Source organism: Leuresthes tenuis, unplaced genomic scaffold, assembly GCF_036924035.1.
Source record: "Leuresthes tenuis unplaced genomic scaffold, fLeuTen1.0.hap1 SCAF_9, whole genome shotgun sequence".
NCBI classification, from domain to species: Eukaryota; Metazoa; Chordata; class Actinopteri; order Atheriniformes; family Atherinopsidae; genus Leuresthes; species Leuresthes tenuis.
Genome location: NW_027325363.1, coordinates 19,255,621 through 19,267,648, shown reverse-complemented (window position 1 = coordinate 19,267,648; position 12,028 = coordinate 19,255,621). Strand labels below are relative to the sequence as shown.

Sequence of the window (12,028 nt, the reverse complement as noted above, 5' to 3'; positions counted from 1 at the left end):
GAGAGGCTGGGGTAGCTTGTGGTTGTGGAAGAAAAGATGGTTGTTGAGGTGTGAGGAGCAGTGATGGCTGGCGTTAGGGGAGTAACTCTGGGATGCCAGTGATCAATTTCTTGCGTCTTGGAGGTGTCGTGGGCCAAACTAGATGACACACTGATGAAAGGAGGTTCCCACCTGATGACCCTAATGGCATGTTGGTCAGTACTGCTCACTGGTCTATAGAGGGATTATAGGTAATTATTCAGTGAGACTGGTCCATTTCTTTTTTAACACAAGTTTCTTGTGTTTACTTGGAATCTCAAGCTAAGTTTGAAATTTCAAACACCTCTGATACTGGAAGCTCTGCGAAAATAAAAGAATGAACAGAGTATTTGAAGAATAAGTCTTTAAAAGAGCACATGGAGCAAGGAAGAGTGTTTTGTTGAGAGTTGTGAGTGACAGAATGAGGTTGCTAATGCATGAGACTGAAACCAACTTCCACTCAAGGCTGATTTTGGCAGAGGCCCTAAACAAGTGCTGTTGTTGCAGATGTCTGTGAAGATGTGGCCAGTATGGGGATTGAACCCATGACCTTGGCGTTATTAGCACCACGCTCTGACCAGCTGAGCTAACCGGCCTACTTTTGAGGTATTTGACGACCAATTTTTTTTTTTTTAGTAGGTGAGTTGAAAGACTTTCAGTTGTTGTAAAAAAAACAAATGACTGCTTTCAATGCAATTATTTTATCATTTGCTGTAATGACTAAGAAGGATTGAAGTCGCTCATTCAAGTCTATCATCGTTGTGTATAGCTTGAACGTAGGCCGTATGGGATACCCAAGTTCATCGCGTAACATCAGCTCAACTCAGACTTACACTGCATGCCCTTTTGAAGATTTCTGACATGGAACAGACCTCGCAAAGCACTTTGTTTGTGTTTGTGCTAATGCTTTAAACCTTCCATTTAAAATCCTGTGACTTAATTTTATGAACGTAAAGACGAGTTTGAATACACTCATCTTTATACTTTTAGTCCTTTCAGTTTTTCTCTGGGAAAAACTCCTTGATAGTGACTCTGGCGCACTCTATATTTTCATTACCCCCTACCCAAACCAGGATTTGAAACCCAGTCCTACTTATCTTTACCTCTTCTATTTCTACCCCCTACTCGAACCAGGGTTTGTATCCCCACCCCGCTATGACAGGCTTGCAGGTGTTGAGAGGCTGGGGTAGCTTGTGGTTGTGGAAGAAAAGATGGTTGTTGAGGTGTGAGGAGCAGTGATGGCTGGCGTTAGGGGAGTAACTCTGGGATGCCAGTGATCAATTTCGTGCGTCTTGGAGGTGTCGTGGGCCAAACTAGATGACACACTGATGAAAGGAGGTTCCCACCTGATGACCCTAATGGCATGTTGGTCAGTACTGCTCACTGGTCTATAGAGGGATTATAGGTAATTATTCAGTGAGACTGGTCCATTTCTTTTTTAACACAAGTTTCTTGTGTTTACTTGGAATCTCAAGCTAAGTTTGAAATTTCAAACACCTCTGATACTGGAAGCTCTGCGAAAATAAAAGAATGAACAGAGTATTTGAAGAATAAGTATTTAACAGAGCACATGGAGCAAGGAAGAGTTTTTTGTTGAGAGTTGTGAGTGAAGTTGCGAATGCATGAGACTGAAACCAACTTCCTCTCAAGGCTGATTTTGGCAGAGTCCCTAAACAAGTGCTGTTGTTGCAGATGTCTGTGAAGATGTGGCCAGTATGGGGATTGAACCCATGACCTTGGCGTTATTAGCACCACGCTCTGACCAGCTGAGCTAACCGGCCTACTTTTGAGGTATTTGACGACCAATTTTTTTTTTTTTAGTAGGTGAGTTGAAAGACTTTCAGTTGTTGTAAAAAAAACAAATGACTGCTTTCAATGCAATTATTTTATCATTTGCTGTAATGACTAAGAAGGATTGAAGTCGCTCATTCAAGTCTATCATCGTTGTGTATAGCTTGAACGTAGGCCGTATGGGATACCCAAGTTCATCGCGTAACATCAGCTCAACTCAGACTTACACTGCATGCCCTTTTGAAGATTTCTGACATGGAACAGACCTCGCAAAGCACTTTGTTTGTGTTTGTGCTAATGCTTTAAACCTTCCATTTAAAATCCTGTGACTTAATTTTCTGAACGTAAAGACGAGTTTGAATACACTCATCTTTATACTTTTAGTCCTTTCAGTTTTTCTCTGGGAAAAACTCCTTGATAGTGACTCTGGCGCACTCTATATTTTCATTACCCCCTACCCAAACCAGGATTTGAAACCCAGTCCTACTTATCTTTACCTCTTCTATTTCTACCCCCTACTCGAACCAGGGTTTGTATCCCCACCCCGCTATGACAGGCTTGCAGGTGTTGAGAGGCTGGGGTAGCTTGTGGTTGTGGAAGAAAAGATGGTTGTTGAGGTGTGAGGAGCAGTGATGGCTGGCGTTAGGGGAGTAACTCTGGGATGCCAGTGATCAATTTCTTGCGTCTTGGAGGTGTCGTGGGCCAAACTAGATGACACACTGATGAAAGGAGGTTCCCACCTGATGACCCTAATGGCATGTTGGTCAGTACTGCTCACTGGTCTATAGAGGGATTATAGGTAATTATTCAGTGAGACTGGTCCATTTCTTTTTTAACACAAGTTTCTTGTGTTTACTTGGAATCTCAAGCTAAGTTTGAAATTTCAAACACCTCTGATACTGGAAGCTCTGCGAAAATAAAAGAATGAACAGAGTATTTGAAGAATAAGTATTTAACAGAGCACATGGAGCAAGGAAGAGTTTTTTGTTGAGAGTTGTGAGTGAAGTTGTGAATGCATGAGACTGAAACCAACTTCCTCTCAAGGCTGATTTTGGCAGAGTCCCTAAACAAGTGCTGTTGTTGCAGATGTCTGTGAAGATGTGGCCAGTATGGGGATTGAACCCATGACCTTGGCGTTATTAGCACCACGCTCTGACCAGCTGAGCTAACCGGCCTACTTTTGAGGTATTTGACGACCAATTTTTTTTTTTTTTAGTAGGTGAGTTGAAAGACTTTCAGTTGTTGTTAAAAAAACAAATGACTGCTTTCAATGCAATTATTTTATCATTTGCTGTAATGACTAAGCAGGATTGAAGTCGCTCATTCAAGTCTATCATCGTTGTGTATGGCTTGAACGTAGGCTGTATGGGATACCCAAGTTCATCGCGTAACATCAGCTCAACTCAGACTTACACTGCATGCCCTTTTGAAGATTTCTGACATGGAACAGACCTCGCAAAGCACTTTGTTTGTGTTTGTGCTAACGCTTCTAACCTTCCATTTAAAATCCTGTGACTTAATTTTATGAACGTAAAGACGAGTTTGAATACACTCATCTTTATACTTTTAGTCCTTTCAGTTTTTCTCTGGGAAAAACTCCTTGATAGTGACTCTGGCGCACTCTATATTTTCATTACCCCCTACCCAAACCAGGATTTGAAACCCAGTCCTACTTATCTTTACCTCTTCTATTTCTACCCCCTACTCGTACCAGGGTTTGTATCCCCACCCCGCTATGACAGGCTTGCAGGTGTTGAGAGGCTGGGGTAGCTTGTGGTTGTGGAAGAAAAGATGGTTGTTGAGGTGTGAGGAGCAGTGATGGCTGGCGTTAGGGGAGTAACTCTGGGATGCCAGTGATCAATTTCTTGCGTCTTGGAGGTGTCGTGGGCCAAACTAGATGACACACTGATGAAAGGAGGTTCCCACCTGATGACCCCAATGGCATGTTGGTCAGTACTGCTCACTGGTCTATAGAGGGATTATAGGTAATTATTCAGTGAGACTGGTCCATTTCTTTTTTAACACAAGTTTCTTGTGTTTACTTGGAATCTCAAGCTAAGTTTGAAATTTCAAACACCTCTGATACTGGAAGCTCTGCGAAAATAAAAGAATGAACAGAGTATTTGAAGAATAAGTATTTAACAGAGCACATGGAGCAAGGAAGAGTTTTTTGTTGAGAGTTGTGAGTGAAGTTGCGAATGCATGAGACTGAAACCAACTTCCTCTCAAGGCTGATTTTGGCAGAGTCCCTAAACAAGTGCTGTTGTTGCAGATGTCTGTGAAGATGTGGCCAGTATGGGGATTGAACCCATGACCTTGGCGTTATTAGCACCACGCTCTGACCAGCTGAGCTAACCGGCCTACTTTTGAGGTATTTGACGACCAATTTTTTTTTTTTTTAGTAGGTGAGTTGAAAGACTTTCAGTTGTTGTAAAAAAAACAAATGACTGCTTTCAATGCAATTATTTTATCATTTGCTGTAATGACTAAGAAGGATTGAAGTCGCTCATTCAAGTCTATCATCGTTGTGTATAGCTTGAACGTAGGCCGTATGGGATACCCAAGTTCATCGCGTAACATCAGCTCAACTCAGACTTACACTGCATGCCCTTTTGAAGATTTCTGACATGGAACAGACCTCGCAAAGCACTTTGTTTGTGTTTGTGCTAATGCTTTAAACCTTCCATTTAAAATCCTGTGACTTAATTTTCTGAACGTAAAGACGAGTTTGAATACACTCATCTTTATACTTTTAGTCCTTTCAGTTTTTCTCTGGGAAAAACTCCTTGATAGTGACTCTGGCGCACTCTATATTTTCATTACCCCCTACCCAAACCAGGATTTGAAACCCAGTCCTACTTATCTTTACCTCTTCTATTTCTACCCCCTACTCGAACCAGGGTTTGTATCCCCACCCCGCTATGACAGGCTTGCAGGTGTTGAGAGGCTGGGGTAGCTTGTGGTTGTGGAAGAAAAGATGGTTGTTGAGGTGTGAGGAGCAGTGATGGCTGGCGTTAGGGGAGTAACTCTGGGATGCCAGTGATCAATTTCGTGCGTCTTGGAGGTGTCGTGGGCCAAACTAGATGACACACTGATGAAAGGAGGTTCCCACCTGATGACCCTAATGGCATGTTGGTCAGTACTGCTCACTGGTCTATAGAGGGATTATAGGTAATTATTCAGTGAGACTGGTCCATTTCTTTTTTAACACAAGTTTCTTGTGTTTACTTGGAATCTCAAGCTAAGTTTGAAATTTCAAACACCTCTGATACTGGAAGCTCTGCGAAAATAAAAGAATGAACAGAGTATTTGAAGAATAAGTATTTAACAGAGCACATGGAGCAAGGAAGAGTTTTTTGTTGAGAGTTGTGAGTGAAGTTGCGAATGCATGAGACTGAAACCAACTTCCTCTCAAGGCTGATTTTGGCAGAGTCCCTAAACAAGTGCTGTTGTTGCAGATGTCTGTGAAGATGTGGCCAGTATGGGGATTGAACCCATGACCTTGGCGTTATTAGCACCACGCTCTGACCAGCTGAGCTAACCGGCCTACTTTTGAGGTATTTGACGACCAATTTTTTTTTTTTTAGTAGGTGAGTTGAAAGACTTTCAGTTGTTGTTAAAAAAACAAATGACTGCTTTCAATGCAATTATTTTATCATTTGCTGTAATGACTAAGCAAGATTGAAGTCGCTAATTCAAGTCTATCATCGTTGTGTATAGCTTGAACGTAGGCCGTATGGGATACCCAAGTTCATCGCGTAACATCAGCTCAACTCAGACTTACACTGCATGCCCTTTTGAAGATTTCTGACATGGAACAGACCTCGCAAAGCACTTTGTTTGTGTTTGTGCTAACGCTTCTAACCTTCCATTTAAAATCCTGTGACTTAATTTTATGAACGTAAAGACGAGTTTGAATACACTCATCTTTATACTTTTAGTCCTTTCAGTTTTTCTCTGGGAAAAACTCCTTGATAGTGACTCTGGCGCACTCTATATTTTCATTACCCCCTACCCAAACCAGGATTTGAAACCCAGTCCTACTTATCTTTACCTCTTCTATTTCTACCCCCTACTCGTACCAGGGTTTGTATCCCCACCCCGCTATGACAGGCTTGCAGGTGTTGAGAGGCTGGGGTAGCTTGTGGTTGTGGAAGAAAAGATGGTTGTTGAGGTGTGAGGAGCAGTGATGGCTGGCGTTAGGGGAGTAACTCTGGGATGCCAGTGATCAATTTCTTGCGTCTTGGAGGTGTCGTGGGCCAAACTAGATGACACACTGATGAAAGGAGGTTCCCACCTGATGACCCCAATGGCATGTTGGTCAGTACTGCTCACTGGTCTATAGAGGGATTATAGGTAATTATTCAGTGAGACTGGTCCATTTCTTTTTTAACACAAGTTTCTTGTGTTTACTTGGAATCTCAAGCTAAGTTTGAAATTTCAAACACCTCTGATACTGGAAGCTCTGCGAAAATAAAAGAATGAACAGAGTATTTGAAGAATAAGTCTTTAACAGAGCACATGGAGCAAGGAAGAGTTTTTTGTTGAGAGTTTTGAGTGAAGTTGCGAATGCATGAGACTGAAACCAACTTCCTCTCAAGGCTGATTTTGGCAGAGTCCCTAAACAAGTGGTGTTGTTGCAGATGTCTGTGAAGATGTGGCCAGTATGGGGATTGAACCCATGACCTTGGCGTTATTAGCACCACGCTCTGACCAGCTGAGCTAACCGGCCTACTTTTGAGGTATTTGACGACCACATTTTTTTTTTTTTATAAGGTGAGTTGAAAGACTTTCAGTTGTTGTTAAAAAAACAAATGACTGCTTTCAATGCAATTATTTTATCATTTGCTGTAATGACTAAGCAGGATTGAAGTCGCTCATTCAAGTCTATCATCGTTGTGTATAGCTTGAACGTAGGCCGTATGGGATACCCAAGTTCATCGCGTAACATCAGCTCAACTCAGACTTACACTGCATGCCCTTTTGAAGATTTCTGACATGGAACAGACCTCGCAAAGCACTTTGTTTGTGTTTGTGCTAATGCTTTAAACCTTCCATTTAAAATCCTGTGACTTAATTTTCTGAACGTAAAGACGAGTTTGAATACACTCATCTTTATACTTTTAGTCCTTTCAGTTTTTCTCTGGGAAAAACTCCTTGATAGTGACTCTGGCGCACTCTATATTTTCATTACCCCCTACCCAAACCAGGATTTGAAACCCAGTCCTACTTATCTTTACCTCTTCTATTTCTACCCCCTACTCGAACCAGGGTTTGTATCCCCACCCCGCTATGACAGGCTTGCAGGTGTTGAGAGGCTGGGGTAGCTTGTGGTTGTGGAAGAAAAGATGGTTGTTGAGGTGTGAGGAGCAGTGATGGCTGGCGTTAGGGGAGTAACTCTGGGATGCCAGTGATCAATTTCTTGCGTCTTGGAGGTGTCGTGGGCCAAACTAGATGACACACTGATGAAAGGAGGTTCCCACCTGATGACCCTAATGGCATGTTGGTCAGTACTGCTCACTGGTCTATAGAGGGATTATAGGTAATTATTCAGTGAGACTGGTCCATTTCTTTTTTAACACAAGTTTCTTGTGTTTACTTGGAATCTCAAGCTAAGTTTGAAATTTCAAACACCTCTGATACTGGAAGCTCTGCGAAAATAAAAGAATGAACAGAGTATTTGAAGAATAAGTCTTTAAAAGAGCACATGGAGCAAGGAAGAGTGTTTTGTTGAGAGTTGTGAGTGACAGAATGAGGTTGCTAATGCATGAGACTGAAACCAACTTCCACTCAAGGCTGATTTTGGCAGAGGCCCTAAACAAGTGCTGTTGTTGCAGATGTCTGTGAAGATGTGGCCAGTATGGGGATTGAACCCATGACCTTGGCGTTATTAGCACCACGCTCTGACCAGCTGAGCTAACCGGCCTACTTTTGAGGTATTTGACGACCAATTTTTTTTTTTTTTAGTAGGTGAGTTGAAAGACTTTCAGTTGTTGTAAAAAAAACAAATGACTGCTTTCAATGCAATTATTTTATCATTTGCTGTAATGACTAAGAAGGATTGAAGTCGCTCATTCAAGTCTATCATCGTTGTGTATAGCTTGAACGTAGGCCGTATGGGATACCCAAGTTCATCGCGTAACATCAGCTCAACTCAGACTTACACTGCATGCCCTTTTGAAGATTTCTGACATGGAACAGACCTCGCAAAGCACTTTGTTTGTGTTTGTGCTAATGCTTTAAACCTTCCATTTAAAATCCTGTGACTTAATTTTCTGAACGTAAAGACGAGTTTGAATACACTCATCTTTATACTTTTAGTCCTTTCAGTTTTTCTCTGGGAAAAACTCCTTGATAGTGACTCTGGCGCACTCTATATTTTCATTACCCCCTACCCAAACCAGGATTTGAAACCCAGTCCTACTTATCTTTACCTCTTCTATTTCTACCCCCTACTCGAACCAGGGTTTGTATCCCCACCCCGCTATGACAGGCTTGCAGGTGTTGAGAGGCTGGGGTAGCTTGTGGTTGTGGAAGAAAAGATGGTTGTTGAGGTGTGAGGAGCAGTGATGGCTGGCGTTAGGGGAGTAACTCTGGGATGCCAGTGATCAATTTCGTGCGTCTTGGAGGTGTCGTGGGCCAAACTAGATGACACACTGATGAAAGGAGGTTCCCACCTGATGACCCTAATGGCATGTTGGTCAGTACTGCTCACTGGTCTATAGAGGGATTATAGGTAATTATTCAGTGAGACTGGTCCATTTCTTTTTTAACACAAGTTTCTTGTGTTTACTTGGAATCTCAAGCTAAGTTTGAAATTTCAAACACCTCTGATACTGGAAGCTCTGCGAAAATAAAAGAATGAACAGAGTATTTGAAGAATAAGTATTTAACAGAGCACATGGAGCAAGGAAGAGTTTTTTGTTGAGAGTTGTGAGTGAAGTTGCGAATGCATGAGACTGAAACCAACTTCCTCTCAAGGCTGATTTTGGCAGAGTCCCTAAACAAGTGCTGTTGTTGCAGATGTCTGTGAAGATGTGGCCAGTATGGGGATTGAACCCATGACCTTGGCGTTATTAGCACCACGCTCTGACCAGCTGAGCTAACCGGCCTACTTTTGAGGTATTTGACGACCAATTTTTTTTTTTTTAGTAGGTGAGTTGAAAGACTTTCAGTTGTTGTTAAAAAAACAAATGACTGCTTTCAATGCAATTATTTTATCATTTGCTGTAATGACTAAGCAAGATTGAAGTCGCTAATTCAAGTCTATCATCGTTGTGTATAGCTTGAACGTAGGCCGTATGGGATACCCAAGTTCATCGCGTAACATCAGCTCAACTCAGACTTACACTGCATGCCCTTTTGAAGATTTCTGACATGGAACAGACCTCGCAAAGCACTTTGTTTGTGTTTGTGCTAACGCTTCTAACCTTCCATTTAAAATCCTGTGACTTAATTTTATGAACGTAAAGACGAGTTTGAATACACTCATCTTTATACTTTTAGTCCTTTCAGTTTTTCTCTGGGAAAAACTCCTTGATAGTGACTCTGGCGCACTCTATATTTTCATTACCCCCTACCCAAACCAGGATTTGAAACCCAGTCCTACTTATCTTTACCTCTTCTATTTCTACCCCCTACTCGTACCAGGGTTTGTATCCCCACCCCGCTATGACAGGCTTGCAGGTGTTGAGAGGCTGGGGTAGCTTGTGGTTGTGGAAGAAAAGATGGTTGTTGAGGTGTGAGGAGCAGTGATGGCTGGCGTTAGGGGAGTAACTCTGGGATGCCAGTGATCAATTTCTTGCGTCTTGGAGGTGTCGTGGGCCAAACTAGATGACACACTGATGAAAGGAGGTTCCCACCTGATGACCCCAATGGCATGTTGGTCAGTACTGCTCACTGGTCTATAGAGGGATTATAGGTAATTATTCAGTGAGACTGGTCCATTTCTTTTTTAACACAAGTTTCTTGTGTTTACTTGGAATCTCAAGCTAAGTTTGAAATTTCAAACACCTCTGATACTGGAAGCTCTGCGAAAATAAAAGAATGAACAGAGTATTTGAAGAATAAGTCTTTAACAGAGCACATGGAGCAAGGAAGAGTTTTTTGTTGAGAGTTTTGAGTGAAGTTGCGAATGCATGAGACTGAAACCAACTTCCTCTCAAGGCTGATTTTGGCAGAGTCCCTAAACAAGTGGTGTTGTTGCAGATGTCTGTGAAGATGTGGCCAGTATGGGGATTGAACCCATGACCTTGGCGTTATTAGCACCACGCTCTGACCAGCTGAGCTAACCGGCCTACTTTTGAGGTATTTGACGACCACATTTTTTTTTTTTTATAAGGTGAGTTGAAAGACTTTCAGTTGTTGTTAAAAAAACAAATGACTGCTTTCAATGCAATTATTTTATCATTTGCTGTAATGACTAAGCAGGATTGAAGTCGCTCATTCAAGTCTATCATCGTTGTGTATAGCTTGAACGTAGGCCGTATGGGATACCCAAGTTCATCGCGTAACATCAGCTCAACTCAGACTTACACTGCATGCCCTTTTGAAGATTTCTGACATGGAACAGACCTCGCAAAGCACTTTGTTTGTGTTTGTGCTAATGCTTTAAACCTTCCATTTAAAATCCTGTGACTTAATTTTCTGAACGTAAAGACGAGTTTGAATACACTCATCTTTATACTTTTAGTCCTTTCAGTTTTTCTCTGGGAAAAACTCCTTGATAGTGACTCTGGCGCACTCTATATTTTCATTACCCCCTACCCAAACCAGGATTTGAAACCCAGTCCTACTTATCTTTACCTCTTCTATTTCTACCCCCTACTCGAACCAGGGTTTGTATCCCCACCCCGCTATGACAGGCTTGCAGGTGTTGAGAGGCTGGGGTAGCTTGTGGTTGTGGAAGAAAAGATGGTTGTTGAGGTGTGAGGAGCAGTGATGGCTGGCGTTAGGGGAGTAACTCTGGGATGCCAGTGATCAATTTCTTGCGTCTTGGAGGTGTCGTGGGCCAAACTAGATGACACACTGATGAAAGGAGGTTCCCACCTGATGACCCTAATGGCATGTTGGTCAGTACTGCTCACTGGTCTATAGAGGGATTATAGGTAATTATTCAGTGAGACTGGTCCATTTCTTTTTTAACACAAGTTTCTTGTGTTTACTTGGAATCTCAAGCTAAGTTTGAAATTTCAAACACCTCTGATACTGGAAGCTCTGCGAAAATAAAAGAATGAACAGAGTATTTGAAGAATAAGTCTTTAAAAGAGCACATGGAGCAAGGAAGAGTGTTTTGTTGAGAGTTGTGAGTGACAGAATGAGGTTGCTAATGCATGAGACTGAAACCAACTTCCACTCAAGGCTGATTTTGGCAGAGGCCCTAAACAAGTGCTGTTGTTGCAGATGTCTGTGAAGATGTGGCCAGTATGGGGATTGAACCCATGACCTTGGCGTTATTAGCACCACGCTCTGACCAGCTGAGCTAACCGGCCTACTTTTGAGGTATTTGACGACCAATTTTTTTTTTTTTTAGTAGGTGAGTTGAAAGACTTTCAGTTGTTGTAAAAAAAACAAATGACTGCTTTCAATGCAATTATTTTATCATTTGCTGTAATGACTAAGAAGGATTGAAGTCGCTCATTCAAGTCTATCATCGTTGTGTATAGCTTGAACGTAGGCCGTATGGGATACCCAAGTTCATCGCGTAACATCAGCTCAACTCAGACTTACACTGCATGCCCTTTTGAAGATTTCTGACATGGAACAGACCTCGCAAAGCACTTTGTTTGTGTTTGTGCTAATGCTTTAAACCTTCCATTTAAAATCCTGTGACTTAATTTTCTGAACGTAAAGACGAGTTTGAATACACTCATCTTTATACTTTTAGTCCTTTCAGTTTTTCTCTGGGAAAAACTCCTTGATAGTGACTCTGGCGCACTCTATATTTTCATTACCCCCTACCCAAACCAGGATTTGAAACCCAGTCCTACTTATCTTTACCTCTTCTATTTCTACCCCCTACTCGAACCAGGGTTTGTATCCCCACCCCGCTATGACAGGCTTGCAGGTGTTGAGAGGCTGGGGTAGCTTGTGGTTGTGGAAGAAAAGATGGTTGTTGAGGTGTGAGGAGCAGTGATGGCTGGCGTTAGGGGAGTAACTCTGGGATGCCAGTGATCAATTTCGTGCGTCTTGGAGGTGTCGTGGGCCAAACTAGATGACA

General features: G+C 42.2%; 10 non-coding genes across 10 annotated transcripts; all 10 read right to left on the bottom strand.

Moving 5' to 3' along the window:
• Positions 1 to 540: 540 nt before the first annotated feature.
• trnai-aau (transfer RNA isoleucine (anticodon AAU)) lies at positions 541 to 614 on the bottom strand. The gene has a single exon. It is a non-coding gene; the product is annotated as a tRNA-Ile (tRNA).
• A 1,111-nt stretch (positions 615 to 1,725) lies between these two features.
• Positions 1,726 to 1,799, bottom strand: trnai-aau (transfer RNA isoleucine (anticodon AAU)). Its single transcript has one exon. It is a non-coding gene; the product is annotated as a tRNA-Ile (tRNA).
• Positions 1,800 to 2,910: 1,111 nt separating this feature from the next.
• On the bottom strand, positions 2,911 to 2,984 carry trnai-aau (transfer RNA isoleucine (anticodon AAU)). Its single transcript has one exon. It is a non-coding gene; the product is annotated as a tRNA-Ile (tRNA).
• A 1,112-nt stretch (positions 2,985 to 4,096) lies between these two features.
• trnai-aau (transfer RNA isoleucine (anticodon AAU)) lies at positions 4,097 to 4,170 on the bottom strand. The gene has a single exon. It is a non-coding gene; the product is annotated as a tRNA-Ile (tRNA).
• A 1,112-nt stretch (positions 4,171 to 5,282) lies between these two features.
• Positions 5,283 to 5,356, bottom strand: trnai-aau (transfer RNA isoleucine (anticodon AAU)). Its single transcript has one exon. It is a non-coding gene; the product is annotated as a tRNA-Ile (tRNA).
• A 1,111-nt stretch (positions 5,357 to 6,467) lies between these two features.
• Positions 6,468 to 6,541, bottom strand: trnai-aau (transfer RNA isoleucine (anticodon AAU)). The gene has a single exon. It is a non-coding gene; the product is annotated as a tRNA-Ile (tRNA).
• Positions 6,542 to 7,661: 1,120 nt separating this feature from the next.
• Positions 7,662 to 7,735, bottom strand: trnai-aau (transfer RNA isoleucine (anticodon AAU)). Its single transcript has one exon. It is a non-coding gene; the product is annotated as a tRNA-Ile (tRNA).
• Positions 7,736 to 8,847: 1,112 nt separating this feature from the next.
• On the bottom strand, positions 8,848 to 8,921 carry trnai-aau (transfer RNA isoleucine (anticodon AAU)). Its single transcript has one exon. It is a non-coding gene; the product is annotated as a tRNA-Ile (tRNA).
• Positions 8,922 to 10,032: 1,111 nt separating this feature from the next.
• Positions 10,033 to 10,106, bottom strand: trnai-aau (transfer RNA isoleucine (anticodon AAU)). Its single transcript has one exon. It is a non-coding gene; the product is annotated as a tRNA-Ile (tRNA).
• A 1,120-nt stretch (positions 10,107 to 11,226) lies between these two features.
• On the bottom strand, positions 11,227 to 11,300 carry trnai-aau (transfer RNA isoleucine (anticodon AAU)). The gene has a single exon. It is a non-coding gene; the product is annotated as a tRNA-Ile (tRNA).
• Positions 11,301 to 12,028: the final 728 nt, after the last annotated feature.